Consider the following 17,112-nt stretch of genomic DNA (forward strand, 5'->3'; position numbering starts at 1 on the left):
GGCAGGCTCTCTCTCAGTGGTTAGAAAGATAGAAGTTGGCAATTCCAAAGCAGAATCACATCCTCATAGCTTAGCATTCCAGTGGGAGCAGCTGGAAGGGGACTGAGGATTCTTTCTCCCCTGCTAAGGCTTCCTTGAGCCTTAGTCTCCAGGGAGGCTCATTGGCATGCCTGGGTCACATTTCTACCTGCGAATCATGTAAGGGAGATGGTATAGTATTAATAGACGCCAGAGCATCAACTTCCATTGCCTCTCATCCTAGCTTTCTGGAGTGAGGGTGGACAGCAGAGGTGCTTATTCTCCCAGGACCACATGAGATGGGGCAGTGACAATTATCCGATGGAAAGGGACTGTTGGCACCAGAAGAAAGGGGAGGGTCTGTGAGAAGTCAAAACCAAGAGATGTGTATTGCAAGTCCAGACACTTATTAATAAATGAATTAATCAGCAAACAAATGAAAGATAGTGGTTTTATGCAAAGAGCCTTGGCTTGGGAATTAGGAGAACTAAGTTCAAGTCTCAATGTCTCTATTCAGTTGGGTGACTTTGTTCTTGTCACCTTGCCTCTCTGGGCCTGGTGTCCTGGGCTATAGAATTTTCTGGTTGGATTAGAAGATCTCCAAGGTCCCATTCCAACTTTACATGTCTATTATCTCATGCTACTGCTCATTAAGGGAGAATTTTAAGTTAATTGAAACAGGGCTCTTTCGGCAGGCTCTGGAGAAACCATATAGATATCTATAGGTTAAACAGAAGGGAGGGTAATGGCAGGCTTTCCCTGGCTAAGGGAAAATGAAAAATAAGTAAGACTGGCAGCCCTACTTGGGTCAGTGCTGTGCTTTCTTCAGGGAAGACTACAGACAGGAATGAACATTCTGCAAGCTGCCCACCAAGGCTCAGCTTGTCCGGCAGGAAGGACGAGCTGGAGCCGTGTGGATGGGGGTAGGTGGGGAAACCATCCCCACAGGGTTGACAAGAATTGCATGCCGGGTCCTGGACAGATATATAGTTATAATTAAGCATGCATCAGACTGCTCTCTGGCCTGCTTCCTTGTTGCTAAAATCCAGGCAGCACCATATACTGACCATTTCCATCCTCGTTGTTTCTAGAGACAGAATTTCTGACATTGAAATCATAAGGCTTCTGTTTAAGGATTGCTTGGGATGTTTTACAGACCCCGAATTCCAGCAACCAGTTTGAAGACCCCCATAGAGGAACAGGATGAGTATGAGAACACAGCTTCTTCCTCTCCATTTCATGACTTCACGCTTCACCCCGCACTCTTCAACCAATCGATAATCGCCGCATTTTGGCCCCCTCCAAAACCCTTAAAAACTCTAACCCCAAACTTCTTGGGGAGATATATTTGAGGTTCCCTCCCATCTCCTTGTTCAGTGACCCTCTGATTAAACCTCTGACTCTGCTGCATCCCAGTGTCTCAGCGTATTGACTCACTGTGTGCTTTGGGCAGCGGACTTAGTACATTTACACATTCATGACTGCTTTCACCATTAAACACAATTTGTTAGATGATTACTTAGTATTCCATTATGTAGTTGAGGAAGCAGAGGTTCAGAATAATGAAGGAGCTTGTCCCTGACACCCAGCCAGGGCTGGGGTTAAAGAGCCCCCAGGATCCCTTCCTCAGGCCCCATGGAAAGGTCGGGGTAGTACCTGCCACGTGCTCTCCTTGGGCCAGTCATGGGTCAGTCGGGCTGCTTGACGTTCAAAGGTCAGGCGGGAACAAGCCGAGGGGTCAGTAGCCCATCCTTATGGCACCTGACGTGGGGCTGCACACAGCCCTGGGGTCTCACCCCTCCTTCCTACATCTCACCTTGTTTTCATCGTCCTATCTTCCAACACACCCCACACAGGACCTGGGATGTCACAGGGGAGCTAGATGTCTCAGAATTAGAACAGAATCGAGTTCAGTACTAGACAGGCAGCTATTGATAGCCTGGAGGAGAGCAGGAGGGCTGAGGAGCTAAGACCCCAGGGGAGGGCTGGGCCATGTTCCCATAGGGGCTGGAGGCATTGCCTGGCTTTCCCAGACTGCCCTTCATGACCGCGGGTCATTTTCTACTGCCTTTGTCTCCATTTCTCTCCTATTCTATGCGGCCCATCTGACATTTTTTCCTTCGGTCCATTTTTCTCTTGTGATTCCATTTGCTTTTGAGTTTCTTATTCTCTTCCCTCCGCTCTACACATTGCCATTCCCACCTGACTCCCCTCCTTTGCTCCCCTCTCTGGCCATGCCTCTCTCTGTCCTGGCTGTCTCTCCCTGATTCTCCCTTTTGCCCTCATTGGCCCCTTTCCACTCTGCTTCTGCCTTTACAGGCTTGGCTGGGCCCACTCAGCCTCTGTCAGAAGTCACCACCCTCCCTAGCTCGGGTCTGTCTTGCCCTGGATGTCTAAATCCCTGGGTGCTGCTGCCTGATGGCTCAGTCCCTGGCCCCAGTGAGGGCCTCCCCGTCCCTCTCTCAGCTGGGCCATTTGCCCCCGACCCCTCTAGGAGGTCCTCTCAGCCTGGACATGCTGACAAAGTCCCCTCACCCTACAAGATGGGGGGCTGTCACTCTGAGAGCGGAGGGAGTCAAGGAGCATAAACCAAGCTGTGTGAGCTTGACCTTGCCTCAGCCGTCTGTAGGCCTCCCTTCCAGAGGACTCCACCTGAATCCACCTACCTCCTCCATAGTGTGTGTGAGTAGCCTTGGAGGACCTGCCATCCACACAATTGGTCCTCCACAAATGTCATTCTTCTGTGTCCTCATCTGCTGTCCTGGGGGCAGCCCTTTATGGTCTCATCTGTTCACTCAGTCTGCATTCAGCGAGCATCCATGGAGTACCCATGAAGTGCTTGGCATCATGCCAGGTGCCATCCAACCCCTATGCAGTGGGGAACAAGCCGCGATGGCTCCTCTCATCTCAGGGCTCCTGTTCTATGAACGAAATCAGACAGACAGATGATAGCTGATGATCTCAGGGTGCAGGCTTTGTGATCACGGCATCTCCCTGCCAGTAAAGTTTAAGGGGTGCAGGCTCTGGGGAGAGTGCACAAGACCCCTAAGGGCCTGGGTCAGTGGGAGGCACAGCCAAGTCAGCACAGCTTAGGAAAGCCTGCCCTGGGCACATGCTCTCAAGCTATGATGCTGGAGGATGTATACTGTTAGATTTTCCTGGTAAAGGGGTGGTGTATTTATTGTGGAGGCCGGGAGAGAGGAAGGAGAGTTGGAAATTGTCCAAGGAAAAGGAACAGTTGCTATGAAACCTTAGAGGTCAAGGAGAACATTTCTCCTTGTTCCCCAGGAGAATATACTTTTATCCTTCCAGACTCAGCCCAGCCTTGAACCTCGGTCCTACAAGTCCCTATAGCTCCTTCTCCTAGTCCTCCAGAAAGAGCCTCCATCACTGCCTCTCAGTGGGCCTAGGGTCTAGTCCCTTCAAGGAACAGGAGCCATCTCATCTCTGATATCCCAGAACCTGACACCAAACCTGGAACATAATCAACTCTCAGTCAGTAAGTTCTGATAGATAGAGATGCATGGGTGGAAGGATGAGCAGATGAATAAAAATAAATAAATAAATAAATAAATAAATAAATAAATAAATAAATAAATAAATAAAATAAAGGAGCTCCAGGCATAATCTGAACTCTGAGGCCACCAAAGCTTATTCCATCTTTCCCAGGTTCCTTCAGGACACAGCAGTTCTTTCCAGTGTCCTGGGAATCTGGAAAATGCTGATCCGTCATTATCTCAGGCTGCAAAGAACTCCTTTTTCTCCCAAGAAATCAAATGAACCCTCACATGTTGGGTGTGTTTGCGCGTGTTTCCTGCAAGCTGAGGCATGGATTTTGAGAAGTAATCAATTTCAATTGATTGGCGTTGTCTCAGCCAACTTTGGATGGGAAAGTTCATTAAAAGCGGGCCTCTGGCAAGCCTGACACCCCTCAGTGCTGCGGTAATCAGGGCTTCATTATGCCAAGCAGCAGGATCTGCCCTAAAGAGTCCCTGGCACGGTTTTGAGGGGACTTGCCCATCTGCGGCAGCATTTTTTGTAAATGAGTAATTTGACCATGATAAAAATCCACAAGGAGCTTTTCTCCGCTTGGCCGGTGAAGGGCTTGGAGAGAACTCAAGAGAGAGGGGAGCGAGCTCTTTGCTGGTGGAGCAGACACCCCATCCCCTTCCTTCTCCCTGCTCCACCACACACTCCCCTGGACAGAAAGAGATTTCTTGGCGTCACCATTGGGAAAGTGTAAGTGCCCCTGGCAGACAAGGGGCCTCCTGTGGAGCCCCGTGGCCCTTCTGAGGGACAAGACAGGTCTCTTTCCAGTTGTTTGCTTTCAGAGGCTCCAGAGGCTCCAGCCAGGAAGGTGTAAATTTCTTTCTGAATTTGCACAGGGCAGCAACTTCTGGAAGTCATCAACTCTGGAAGCAACTGGCGCAGGGCTCCCTGAATGAGTGCTCCAATCCCAGAGCAAGAGTCTGCTTCTAACCCATATTTATAGGTGCCTGTCATGTGCCAAGCTCTGTGCTGGGCTTGTCCATGTGCATAGCCAGGCTCTCCTTCTTTACAGCAACCACCAGAGCTGGAGGTCACTGAAACTGTGATTTTAAAACAAAACTTAGTTATTCAAAAAAAAAAAAAAAAAAAGGAAATGGTCATGTGGAAGTACTAAAAGTTTTTGCGAAACAAATGTTACAATTTTCTTAAGACATGGAGCTTGGGAGGAGGCTTTGAAATTTTACTCTACACTCTAAACATATCATTCATAACTCTAAGGAGTGGTTACTAAAAATGCTTATTATAGAAATTTTGGAAAATAAAGAAAGGTGAAAAAGAAAAGAAAATACCACTAGTTAGAGATGATCAACATTTCCATTTTCATCCAGTAAACTAGGTCTGAAATGTACCCATGTTAACATAGATAAATGGTGATCTAGGATTTGGCTCAGATTTTATAGTGATTTCTGTCCTACCAGGGTTTCTGAAGGTGTGTTCTACATAATACTTGGTCCTAGGAAAATTTCTGTTAGAGGGAATAAAAAGATGCACACTCAGATAAGACTGGAATAAGGTGAGATCCATGTCTTATAATTGACAATTCACAGTTTGCTTGCAGTATTTATTTGCTTACTGAAGGCTATGAGAAGTCCTGCAAACTTACATGAAAAAAAGAAAAGAAAAAACCCTCACTACCTCCAATTCCTATTAACCTAGGTACATCCTGCCAAACGCATTTTGGAAAGTGCATGGTACCTCTTGCCCATCACCATCCAATCTCATCCTTCCTTCCACTTGAGTCTCTGAAGCCTTTGTGGGCAGGTAGGGGTTCCATGGTCAGGGGCAAGGGAGAAGTACCCTCCAGAAAGTCACTGCTAGGAGGAACTGTGGGAATCATATTGGCTGTTTCTTTTCCTTTCTTTTCTCTTCTCTTCTTTTGTTTTCTTTTTTTCTTTTCTTTTTAATAGAGAAGGAAACTAAGGAAGAGAAATGAGAGTGACTCACCCAGCATAACAAAAGAAGTAAAAGATAAGACTGGAATTTGAACCCAAGCCTCACGAGCAGGACGTGGGGTTCCTACCAGATGCAGCTTCCTGCTCAGGCCAAAGGCTCAAGTGACATTCTGATATGAGATGGGGCCTGGCTGGCCTGGCTAGGATCTCTCACTGGCTCTGGCATGTGTAGGTCTTCAGCAGAACCAGATCATGAACTCTAATGTTCAGCAGCAAAAATACACCAACCTGGCTGGCTGGTTTTGCTTTTTGTCACATAGTAGAAGTTATTTCTGGACCTGGAGGATGGATGGGGCTGCTTCTGCCCAGTCTCTACTAGCCCACACTTTTCCCCGTGGCACATCAAGTTGGGTCACAGCAGAGACTGGCTTGTCCTGGGGCATCCTGTGTGCTGTGCTCAGGGTGAGGGGCTCCTGCTCTCATTCTGCTCCATGATTCAAGGGGTGGATAATCCCATCTCTTTAACACTCTGGAGAGGGGCTGCATTTTTGAGAGGCCCAGGCCCCAGAATCCATCCCCGTCTTCTATGAAATCTCATCTACAAACCATCACTGACCAATGTCTTTGAATTCCCAATTCTTTTAGCTGCCTGCAGGGATTAGAGATCCCACAGACACGAATTCACTAATTTGTTTTCCCCTCATCCACTGAGCATGACCTAGAAGTCAGGAAGCATCTAGACATAGAAATCCAAAAGCAATATAACATCTAGTTGGGGATGGGTGTATAAACAGCTCAGTGAGGTAGGGCCACTGACAGTGCAAAATTGGAGGTACTGGAAGGCTCAGTAGGACCCTCCAAAAAGGAACAATGGGATGGATTTTGAAGGGTGAAGCAGGTTAATCTGAGGAAGACAAGAGGCTAGGCTTTCAGTGGAAACAGCTTAGCTAAAGGGGTGGAAGGGTCAAATAGCACATCTGGAGCCCAATAGTAGCTTAGATCTGGGGGAATGGGCTGGTTTTGGAGCAGAGGCAGTAGATGCATCCTGAGTGGTGGGAAGCGGTCAGATATTGAAAGAAGGGTGTGAATAAATGCACGTGCAGAAAATCCTCTGCCTCTGGAGTGTAGGAGGATGGATTGGAGGGCCCCTCAGGGAATGAGGGAGAACCAGACAGAAGATCCCTGCCCTAGACGAGGGGATGCCTGGGACAGTGACAGAGCAGAACTGAGACTGTTGTGGAAAGGGCCATGCACCTGAGGTGTAGAAGTGAGAGAGGGTGTGGCCAGATATAGGGAGGATTGTAGGGAAGGCTGAAGTCAACTTTAGTGTCTCCAGCCTGCTTGGCTGCAGAACGCAGACCATGGTCTCAATTTCACATAATTTTCTTCTTTCCACCAAGAATGAGCCACTAAATGCACAACTAAAAATGATTTGATAACTACATCTTTGAAAGTCTTTTTCCATACCTTAAATAAGCAGTCAGGCCGAGTGCCGTGGCTCACGCCTGTAATCCCAGCACTTTGGAAGGCCGAGGCGGGTGAATCGCCTGAGGTCAGGAGATGAAGACCAGCCTGGCCAACATGGTGAAAACCCGTCTCTACTAAAAACACAAAAATTAGCCAGGCATGGTGGCAGGTGCCTCTAATCCCAGCTACTTGGGAGGCTGAGGCAGGAGAATCACTTGAACCCAGGAGGTGGAGGTTGCAGTGAGACGAGATGATGCCGTTGCACTCCAGCCTGGGTGATAAGAGTAAGACTCCATCTCAAAAAATAAAATAAAATAAAATAAAACAAAATAAAATAAAATAAAATAGGCAGTCATATTTTTAAATACCAGGTCTCAAACGGCAGCATAACACAGGCAGGGTGGTGAGGACAGTGCACACTGGGTGTAGACCATAACAGAGAGTGGTGTCTGCAGAGCATTTAAATCCAGTAACACAACAGAATACTCTCTCTGCCAAAATGTCCTTGGTTTTTGGGTTTGAACATCCAGCTGCCAAGCTTACTGACTAATTTAAGCTAATGCCATTTAGAAGGTCTTGTACTTTACTAGTCGAAGCCCTGGAAATACCCCCGTTTAGCAGGCTACAAAGTCTGGATTTGTAGCCTGGATTACACTATTTGTAGTCTGGATTACGCTATTTCCTCAAGAATATTTTTCAGGTCCTCACTCCTCACTTGTACAGCCCTCTCCCACCCCACACCTGCCCCAGATCTTTAGACTCCAGAACAAATTGCCCTGCCAAGTGGGGAGAGCATAACAGCTTCTCACCAGCACATTCTCAGGCATATTATTGACCTGGCCTCTGGCCAGGAGGAAGCCCAGCCTCTCTCCATCTCAAGGGAGGCACTCCTAGGCCCTAAATAAACCTCATAAGTCATGCAAATGCTCCCAGAAAGAGCCTGAAATGTTTGGCCTTTCCCTAGAGCAGCAAAAATGGTTCATGAGAAACATAGTAAATATCACCCCTGGTGGGTGTCGCGTCAAGGGCCTCTCGGTATCAAGGCTCTAAATAAAACTTCATAGAGATGGGAGGGAGTCCAGGGGAGTAAATGAGGGTGGTTCTTCTAGAAAGCATTTTTGGGGTACTTCCTGAGAAAGCAGAACCTGACAGCCAGCCCTGAGGAAGGCAGGGATGAAGCTCTCCTCCGACAGGGCTCTAAGGCCTGGTTGTAAATTGCAGGAGAACAGGGGAGTCTGAGGGAGCAGCTAGCAGCATCCTCAGCCATCCTTGCAGCTGAGGGTCTCCTGCCTTTCTTCCTAAACCCTCATAAGAAGATTTTAGCGTGTTGATTTGGGGGTAGAGATGCCAGTGGATTGAGGATGGGCCAGGGGCACCTGGATGCAGTGATTCAGCACCCACCAGGAACATTTTCTATGTTTCTCCTCAACTAAAGTCTAAATTCCTACCTGGACTCTAGGCCCTGGTACTCTGATTTGAGTCTGCAGTGACATCTGGGCCATGCCCATCTCTCAGGTATCACTTAGGCCCAGATTAGAGGCTGAAAATGCAGCAATTGTTATCCGCAGATGTGGGATTTGTCTTTGATGGTTCAGGACAAATCACCCTCAGGTCAGCTTGCTCCTGTTGGCAGTTCTTCCAACAGCTCAACTCACTCAAGTCATTCAAGGCTGGAGTCCCCTCACCCTCACCCTCACCCAAACTCCACATTTGCACACATTTGTTTAACCAGTGGCAACCCCGTGGGTGAAAATGACATCTTGTCATTGCTTCAATTTTTGTTTCCTGATTACCGTGAGGGCAAATATTCTTTAATATGCATGAGCTGTGTGTACTTCTGTTTCTGTGGATTGCTAATATAAATCCTTAGGTCATTATTCTGTTGGTTTATTTAGTCTTTTACTTATTTATTTGTAGACATTTTTATGTGTTCTCATCATTAATCTTTTGTCTGCTATATATTTTGAAAATATTTTTCACCCAATTTTGTAATCCAATGTTTTACTCTTTCTTTTCACAGCATTTGTGTTTGAAAAGCCCTGATTTACCACAACATTATAAGTATATTTATTTGGGCTTTCTTTTAATCATTTGATATTTTTACTTGTTCAATATTTGACACTTTAATAATTCTGAGATTTATTTTTGGAAATGATATTAGGTCAGGAGTAGATAGGCATCTATTTAGTTACTTATGTCAAATGAATAGCCAGCTGTTCTCACACCATTTATTGAATTGCCCAACATTTCCCAATTGATTTGAAATGATTTCTTAGTCACGAACATGTACCTATATGTGTTTTTAAAATGTGTATGTGTAGATATGCATTACACACACAGATATGTGTAATATCTGTGTATACAGATTATCTGCACATAATTTTAATGGAAATATGGGCAGATGGAAAAGGCTGTGGCCTTGGTGCCACTTTTGAGGTCTTTGCATTGATCAGCAGCATAACAAACCTTTGCTAAGTCTATATTGCTTGTGCATATTTAATAAATGCATATCTTGTGGTTGTTACCTGGAGTCTTTGCCTTTTGGGAAGTCTCATTGCCTAGTGAATAGGCACAAATGGGTAGGTTTTAAAGTTAAGAGACTTAGAAATAATTGAATTAGCATCTAAAATCCTGGATTGGATCCTGGAATAGAAAAAGACATTAGTAACAAAACTGATGATATCCAAATACAGCCTGTAGTTTACTTAATGGTATTGTACCAATGTTACTGTCTTAGTTTTGACACATCTACCATGATTATTATAGGACCAGTAAGTTTGTATGCCTTCTGTACAGTAACATACCAATTATACTGAGACAGCAGTCTGCAGCAGAGAAAGAATTTAATGATCGCAAGGTGCTGAGTGAGGAGATGGGAGGAGATCCTCAAATCCTTCTCCCTGAGGAGTTCTGGGATGGAATTTTTGAGGGGATAGTGGAGGATGAGGGACTGGAAAACTGGGATTGTTGATTTGTTGGGGCAAGGGGGATGAAATCATCAGGATGCAGAAATTGAGTTATTTGGTGAATAAGCTCCTGTGGGTCCTTCAGACCAGCTGATATCAGTAGTTTCAGTGGTACACAGGACCTGAAAGAATGTCTAAAAGGGAAAACAATGTTTTATAATGTTCAAGTTGTTATCTATAAAGCAGTTAAGGGGGACAATAACCTTGTAGCAGGGTCTATGTGATTCTAGGACAATAGGCACCAAACAACTATTAGGAAGCAGGTCAGGGATCAGGCTTAGGATTAATGCTGAGTAAGCTGCAAGCTTGGCTTATTTTCATTTCTCTCTCTCCCTTCTTCCCTGATTGATTTATTAATTGTATAGTTTATAGGGACAGTTTCATGACTATGGAAGCTGTTAACATTGGGGGAAGCTGGATAAAGAACCTATGGGAACTCCTCATACTATTTTTGGAAATTTCAGTTAATCTAACATTACTTAGGGATAAAAAGTTTATTTAAACTTAAAAAATTAACATGCAAAGTTAATGTTACAAGGAATATGCAATTATGAGTTCCTCTGAAACAACAGTGAATATATCCCAGAAGAGAGGGGCCATTTGAAGTGTGTGACTTCACCAAGTCTCCTCACCAACTTGGTTCTTGCTCCACAAAACAGAGGAACAAGTACAAGATGATCTCTGAAGCTCCTTCCACATTTTGGAGAGAGAGTTATTTGCTCTATTAAAAAGATCTCTGACTCAAAATTCCTTGTGCATCTGTGAATTTTACACTCAATAGATGCTTGATGAGTTTTGGCTCCAAGCAAGCATAAGTCATCAAGTTATAATGCTGAAAGAACCAGGAGTTTGGATCAGAAGAAAATAGTTTAATTGCAGTTCAACAAGCTGACCGGCTGCTGCCCTTTGGTGGGACACTTAGCCTCAGTTTGCTCGCCTGTAAAATGGGGATTAAAAATGTTTTGCCTCCAGGGCTACTGTGACAATTGAACATGGTAATGTGTATGAAAAATCTTCCTGTCAGTACCTGGCATGTTGTCCTTGCTCAAGAGACACAGTTCCTTTCTTTTCTTCCCCCACTCTTGCTGCATTTTAACTCCTATTCCAATTAATACAGCTGTGCAGTAACCCTGGTTAACAGCCAAAATCTCATTTAGAGTTTCTCATCATCCTCTTCCAAACTGTCATATCACTCAGTGCTTACATTTCTTTCCAGTTGCTGGGGACAATAAAGCAGGCAAGACGTTTTCACAGTAATTCAAAATGTGATTTTTGCAGGATGATATTGCACGGGGAGGCCATCTGAGTTGAAAGGAATTTTTAGTTGGTTCACTGTCACAAATAGAAAATAGGAAATAAAACAAATGAGACTCAGGCAGTACACCAGCAGTGTCAAATTTCTTAAAAACCAGCTAGTCTGTCCTGGCAGAGGTTTAAATATCAGCCCCACTCTGGATGTAAAGCGAAGAGGTAAAAGCATGGGATTTGGCAGGACCCCAACATCACACAGCCCCCAAGAGAAGGCACCAGTCCCATATACTGCCTGCAAAAGGCGCCTCCTGGATTTGTGCAATATACTGCATCTAGGGGGCATTAGGCAGTTCCAGGGATACATCTTGGCTCCATGGGGCACCAGTTGAGGGACTGTTACTGAATCCCTCTATATTTGACATCGCTATTTGTAAAATGGGGACAGGATTAAATGAACCAACAGGGTCTATAGCACCCACTGCAAGAGAATTTTTTTCATGAGCTCTTGTTAAAATTAGTTACATAGAATATATTTCTAGGGGTCAAATTCTGAGAAAGAAGCCTTCAGGGGGCCTTAGCACTTTAATGACATTCTACTTCTCAGGCCAAGGGTTCTGCACACGGGTATGGGTTTTATGATTTTGCTTTATAACTTGTGTATACCTAATATACACTTCATTGTATATAAAATATTACATAATTTAAAGACTCCCAAGGCAACCACTCTGAAAGCAGGTTTATGTTAAGGGGTTTATTGAATGGTAAAAAAAAAAAAAAAAAAAAAATTCCAAGACAGATACCGATCATCAGATGTAGAGACAGCAAAAAGACACAGAAACTCCGTGCACCATTAAGCTTCAAAACCCATTCCATTTGCACTGAGCAGGTGTAGCTATCTTCCCTTCCTCCCCATGTGTGGCAGGCCATGGGATTGGACTTCTGCGTCCACTTCTCCCACCTGTGCACAGCTTAGCACTCAGCTTGTTGCTCCCAGCAATGCTGGCCCTGGGGCAGGGGGAATACATGAACGGGGAGTGTTTTCCTTTGGCGGGAAGGTCATTATTAGTCTTTCCTTCTTCTTGCTTTTTTCATCTAAGGAGGAAGAACAGCAAATCTCCTCAAAGGGTCTTTTAGCACATGGAACTCTCAGGCCACCCCTCTCTCTGCTACCTGTTTCTATGTCATGTGGTCTTTATATCTGTGTAACATCCCCAGCACAAGGCACTCAACAAGGACTCACAAGGATTCATTTCCTTTTTCCCATTTTAGACAGGCTTACTCTCAGTTTCTCCAGCCCTGAAATGGGAGCCCCACCACCTACTTCAGAAGGACATCGTGACAATTCCAGAAAGCTAATGTGGTTACCCCCAGCATGGGAACTGGTACAGAGGAGACAATGCAGAGACAGATTCATTTTCCAGGCTACCCTAGCTCTCCTGCATGAGTGGGCCATTTTGCCCTTTGGGGGCCTCAGTATTCCCATCTGTCAAGTGGGCATATCCATTTCTGCCTATTTGTAGGCCTCAGAGGCAGAGATGGAAGGGGAAGTGCTGGGACAGGTGGAAAGCCTGAAGTTCCTCCTGTCCCAGCACTTCCCCTGAAGTTCCAGTGGTGGGGTGTAAATGTCCCCAGAGTTTTGAAGCATCTGTCCATGCAGCTTTCTGATGGCCCACGTGTCCCTCCTAGGTTATAGAGTCATTGGTCATGATAGCAGCAGCTTCACAAGCCCCCCTCCCCGTCAGCCCAGTCATCCTTTTTTGTTTGTTTTTTGAGATGGAGTCTCGCTCTGTCACCCAGGCTGGAGTGCATTGGTGTGATCTCGGCTCACTGCAACCTCTGCCTCCTGGGTTCAAGCAATTCTCCTGCCTCAGTCTCCCGAGTAGCTGGGATTACAGGCACCCACCACCACACTTGGCTAATTTTTTTTTTGGCGTTTTTAATAGAGACAGGTATTCACCCTGTTGGCCAGGCTGGTCTGGAACTCCTGACCTCAAGTGATCCACCTGCCTTGGCCTCCCAAAGTGCTGGGATTACAGGCATGAGCTGCCATGTCCGGCCCCAGTCATTCTTTTACCTTCCCTTCTGCTCAGCTGCTTGGCTTCCAGGTGAAGGCTGAGCTCACAGGCGTGGAATCTGACAAGATGAAATTGCTCTGGGGTAATCTGTCATTCGTGGGCCAAGGGTCACAAGGAGGTCATGGCCTCTCTCTCCTGCTTTGTCTCGGAGCCAAAGGCAGCTCCTCCGGCTCCCATCGCCTGTCCCTGGTCGCCACAGCTGGGAGTTCTCCTTGCATCTTGGCTGTGACACTTGACACGATTTGCAACATATGGAAATCAGCCTCTGTCTGCCTGTGGAGTGGTTTTCAGTTTTCAGGTCCCAGAAGGTGTCGGAATGCAGATCAGTCTCTCTACTGCCCTAGAGAGCGGGCTGTGTTCACAACACAGGTCTCAAATAACTTGTCAAAATTGGGAAATAGGGACAGCAGGGAGCCACCTGGGACTTGTGGCCTTAGGAAAGGGAAAATCCACAAGGTGTCTTCAGGGTGAGACAGAGGCAGGCACCTTTTCAACCCTCCTGTTACTGCCTGCAGGACACCTCGATAATTAAGCTGCCTTCCCTGTGGCTGGTCACATTCCTTTGATCCGTTGGTTCCACCTGGGCCAAGTTTTAGCTGAATGACCTTGGCCAAGTGACCTAACTGCCCTGAACCACAATGTCGTCGTCTGTATAAAAGAAGGAAACCGTGCCCTGCTGAGTTATTTTGAAGATGAGAGTTAATGCGTGCTGTAGGGGAGGAAAAATAATTCTCTCCTCTGCCCTTCATGAGTTCTTAGCTGGGACTCCTTGTACCAAAGGACATATTAGCAAGAGAAAACCAAACAGAAGTTTAATAGGAATATGTATACATCCTGTATCCATGGGAGTTAACAAAGTGAAATGAATACACCTCTAGATTAGATCTCCAAGAGTTGTCTTAGACTTCAGGCTTAAATACTTTCTGAAACAAGGCTGGGCACAGTGGCTCATGCCTGTAATCCCAGCACTTTGGGAAGCCAAGGCAGGCGGATCATGAGGTCAGGAGTTCGAGACCAGCCTGACCAGCATGGTGAAACTCCGTCTCCACTAAAAATACAAAAAATTAACCAGGCATGATGGCACGCGCCTGTAGTCCCAGCTACTCGGGAGGCTGAGGCAGGAGAATTGCTTGAGCCTGGCAGGCAGAGGTTGCAGTGAGCCGAGATCATGCCACTGCACTCCAGCTCAAAACAAAACAAAACAAAACAAAACAAAAACTTTCTGAAACAAAGATAGTTGTGGGAAGGGTAGAGAGAAGCCTAATTAAGACAAGGTGGCTAGGAATTCACCAAATCACGGTAAAACAAAGGTAAGGTTTGTTATGCAGATTTAAGTAAGTCATTGCCTTCTCCATTGATTAAGTCTTTAGTGATCAGTTTTCCCTCTCTCCCTGGTACAGAGAGGGAGACACCCTTAAAAATGGAGATTTCCTTTCTAAATGTAAATTTCTCTGACAAAAGAGTTAACTTTCTCAGGGCTTCTCCTGTGTCTGCAGTTCTCAAAGTAACAGGTCGAAATTATCCTTATACCAAAGAGGCATATTTTGAGGTGGCACGTGCTGGTCTCCTACAGTCATATTTTGGGATGGTGTGTACTGAACCCCATCAATGTGGAATTCCTGGCAGCCGACCAAAGACCCAGAATGTTGGAGTTACTGACATCGGTGCTTTGTAGAGTTCTTATATCTCCAGCACATATAGCTTGAATTTTGGGGGACATTGTGGGTATTTGATGACTGATCATTGCCTGTATAAATTCTGAAATCTGAAAATGGGAAGCTGGAAGAAATTTTGAGCTGAACTCTCTTTGCTCTTTTTCAATTTGAGATACATTTTCTGATTTTTAAGATTCATGGTATTAAAGAAATTAATTTCCTACCTCTCTTATCATTGAAGTAATACCACATCTGTTTGCTGAGCAGCCTCTTGAAGGCTGCATCTCCTTTCTTTGTTCATCTCCTCATTGGTGATTCACTGCAAACTCACTCACCTGCTCCTTAGACCTGGTTCTTTGGACAAGTGTGATGCATATAACCTAATAACCACACATCATCAAGGCTGTGATCTTCCCTCTGATAGATGAGGTTAGGCCATACTTTGCATATTTAAAACGTGTTTTTCCTAACTTGCTACCTCATAACAAAGGAAGAGCCAAATCACACCCTCATTAGCTTCAAAGAGAAATACTGATTTTTTTTTTCTTTTTCTTGCATTGGCAAGAGATTTCGTTTTGCTTAAAGGAAACACAGATGACACTAATGAGACCGCAGTGTCTTAATTTGCATATTAGATGAGATAAATATTGAGCTAATTAACACCTCGGATGAATTTTCATTGCTTGGTACAATTGTTCTATGGTGATAGTAGTTCTCTGCTTCTTACCCAGGAGCAGAACAATTTGAAGGCAGAATCACTTCTCCACAAATAATTCAGGCCAATGAAGAATCCTCCCAGGAAATGCTCTCCAGGATTCTTATTTTAATTTGTAGTCAATCTTGGAAGCACCACAATGTAGCAGTCTCTCATTGCCCAAGGTGGTACCCAGAGTCCTTTGTCTCATGACCAAGAAAGTTGAGGAGCTTGGACACCAAAGGTAAGGTTGGAAGAAAAGTTTAAAAAGCAAAAGAAGAAAGTTCTCTGCTGTGGAGAGGGGACCGAGAGGAGAGTTGCCATTTTTACAGCTGAATGCAAAGGCTTTTATAAGAAACTGATGAGGGCTGGGTATCTCATTTGCGTAAAGTGTGAATTTCTGGTAGCTCCACCTTGTCCTCCTGGTGCTTATGTGGGCCCTTAGCTTGAGTTACTCCATATTGCTTTGTTCCCCTTACTGCGCATGTGTCAGGGTACAGAATTTTCCAGTGTGAGCATGTCTGAGCAACTCACCTTTGTAGCCTTTCTTATCTGTGCAGCTGTGGGCATGTCTTATGCAAGCCTCCCTGTGCAAGTTCCCTTACCTGTGCCTTCAGGCTATTCTTTTGTTTGAAAGAATTCAACTGAGGACTTACCTTAACTGCCTGCCTGACTGGTATCTTCCTTCCTCCTCTCTCAAAGTGATACCAACAGATCTGCTGGACAGACCAGAGAAGAACAGAACAGACAATGCAGGGCAGAGAGGGAGCTGTGGGAAAGGGAAGTTTTCCTTTCCAGGGTTCTGGAATAGGGTTTAGAAAGGATTTAACCTGGGTTGGACAATAATTTATTCTACAAGCAGGACTGGCTACATAATGTTAAAAAAAATTCAATACTTGTTAACTCTTGGTAAAGTAGACTTTACTCAGGATCATGTCAATAGGCATGGGGCTACTGTAATGGGGTTTTGCAGTCAGGGAGAGAGATTAGATTCAACTCAAAACACATAAGGACAAGTCAAAATCTATAGCCAAGGTGCAGGGTTGGGGCCAGTGGATGGAAAATTACTGAGAGGAAACATCAGAGATAAGGGGAAGGATTTCTGGCTAAACCAACCTAACAAGATTCTTGCTGAAGAAAGGCCAGGGTGATCAGACACCAGATGGGGAATGGTGGAGGGTGAGGAACCTGATTAGGTATAGAGGGTGATCAGATATCAAGAGTAGGGATTTCTGGCTAACCTGATTTTTCTGGGCTCCTTGCAAAATCTGCCAAGGGCACAGATGAACCTAGGAAAAGGCTCAGGAGCCTGACCAAAGTTTGGACAAACAAAGAATCTTTGTCAACAATTTGTTGGGTCCAGTACAAGATGAAAATGTAGAGTTCCTTGTTCAAAAGTTAATTTCAAAAGTCACCTCAAGAATGGCGAGCTTCATAAATTTGGAAAGGAGAGCTTCATTTCTCATAAAGTATTATCCCTGCAGGGTGGCCATTCTGACCGTCTGGAAAGCCTAGCCATCAGTCAGAAGCCAGAAACAAGTGCTT

This window comes from Nomascus leucogenys, chromosome 2, assembly GCF_006542625.1.
Source record: "Nomascus leucogenys isolate Asia chromosome 2, Asia_NLE_v1, whole genome shotgun sequence".
Taxonomy (NCBI): Eukaryota; Metazoa; Chordata; class Mammalia; order Primates; family Hylobatidae; genus Nomascus; species Nomascus leucogenys.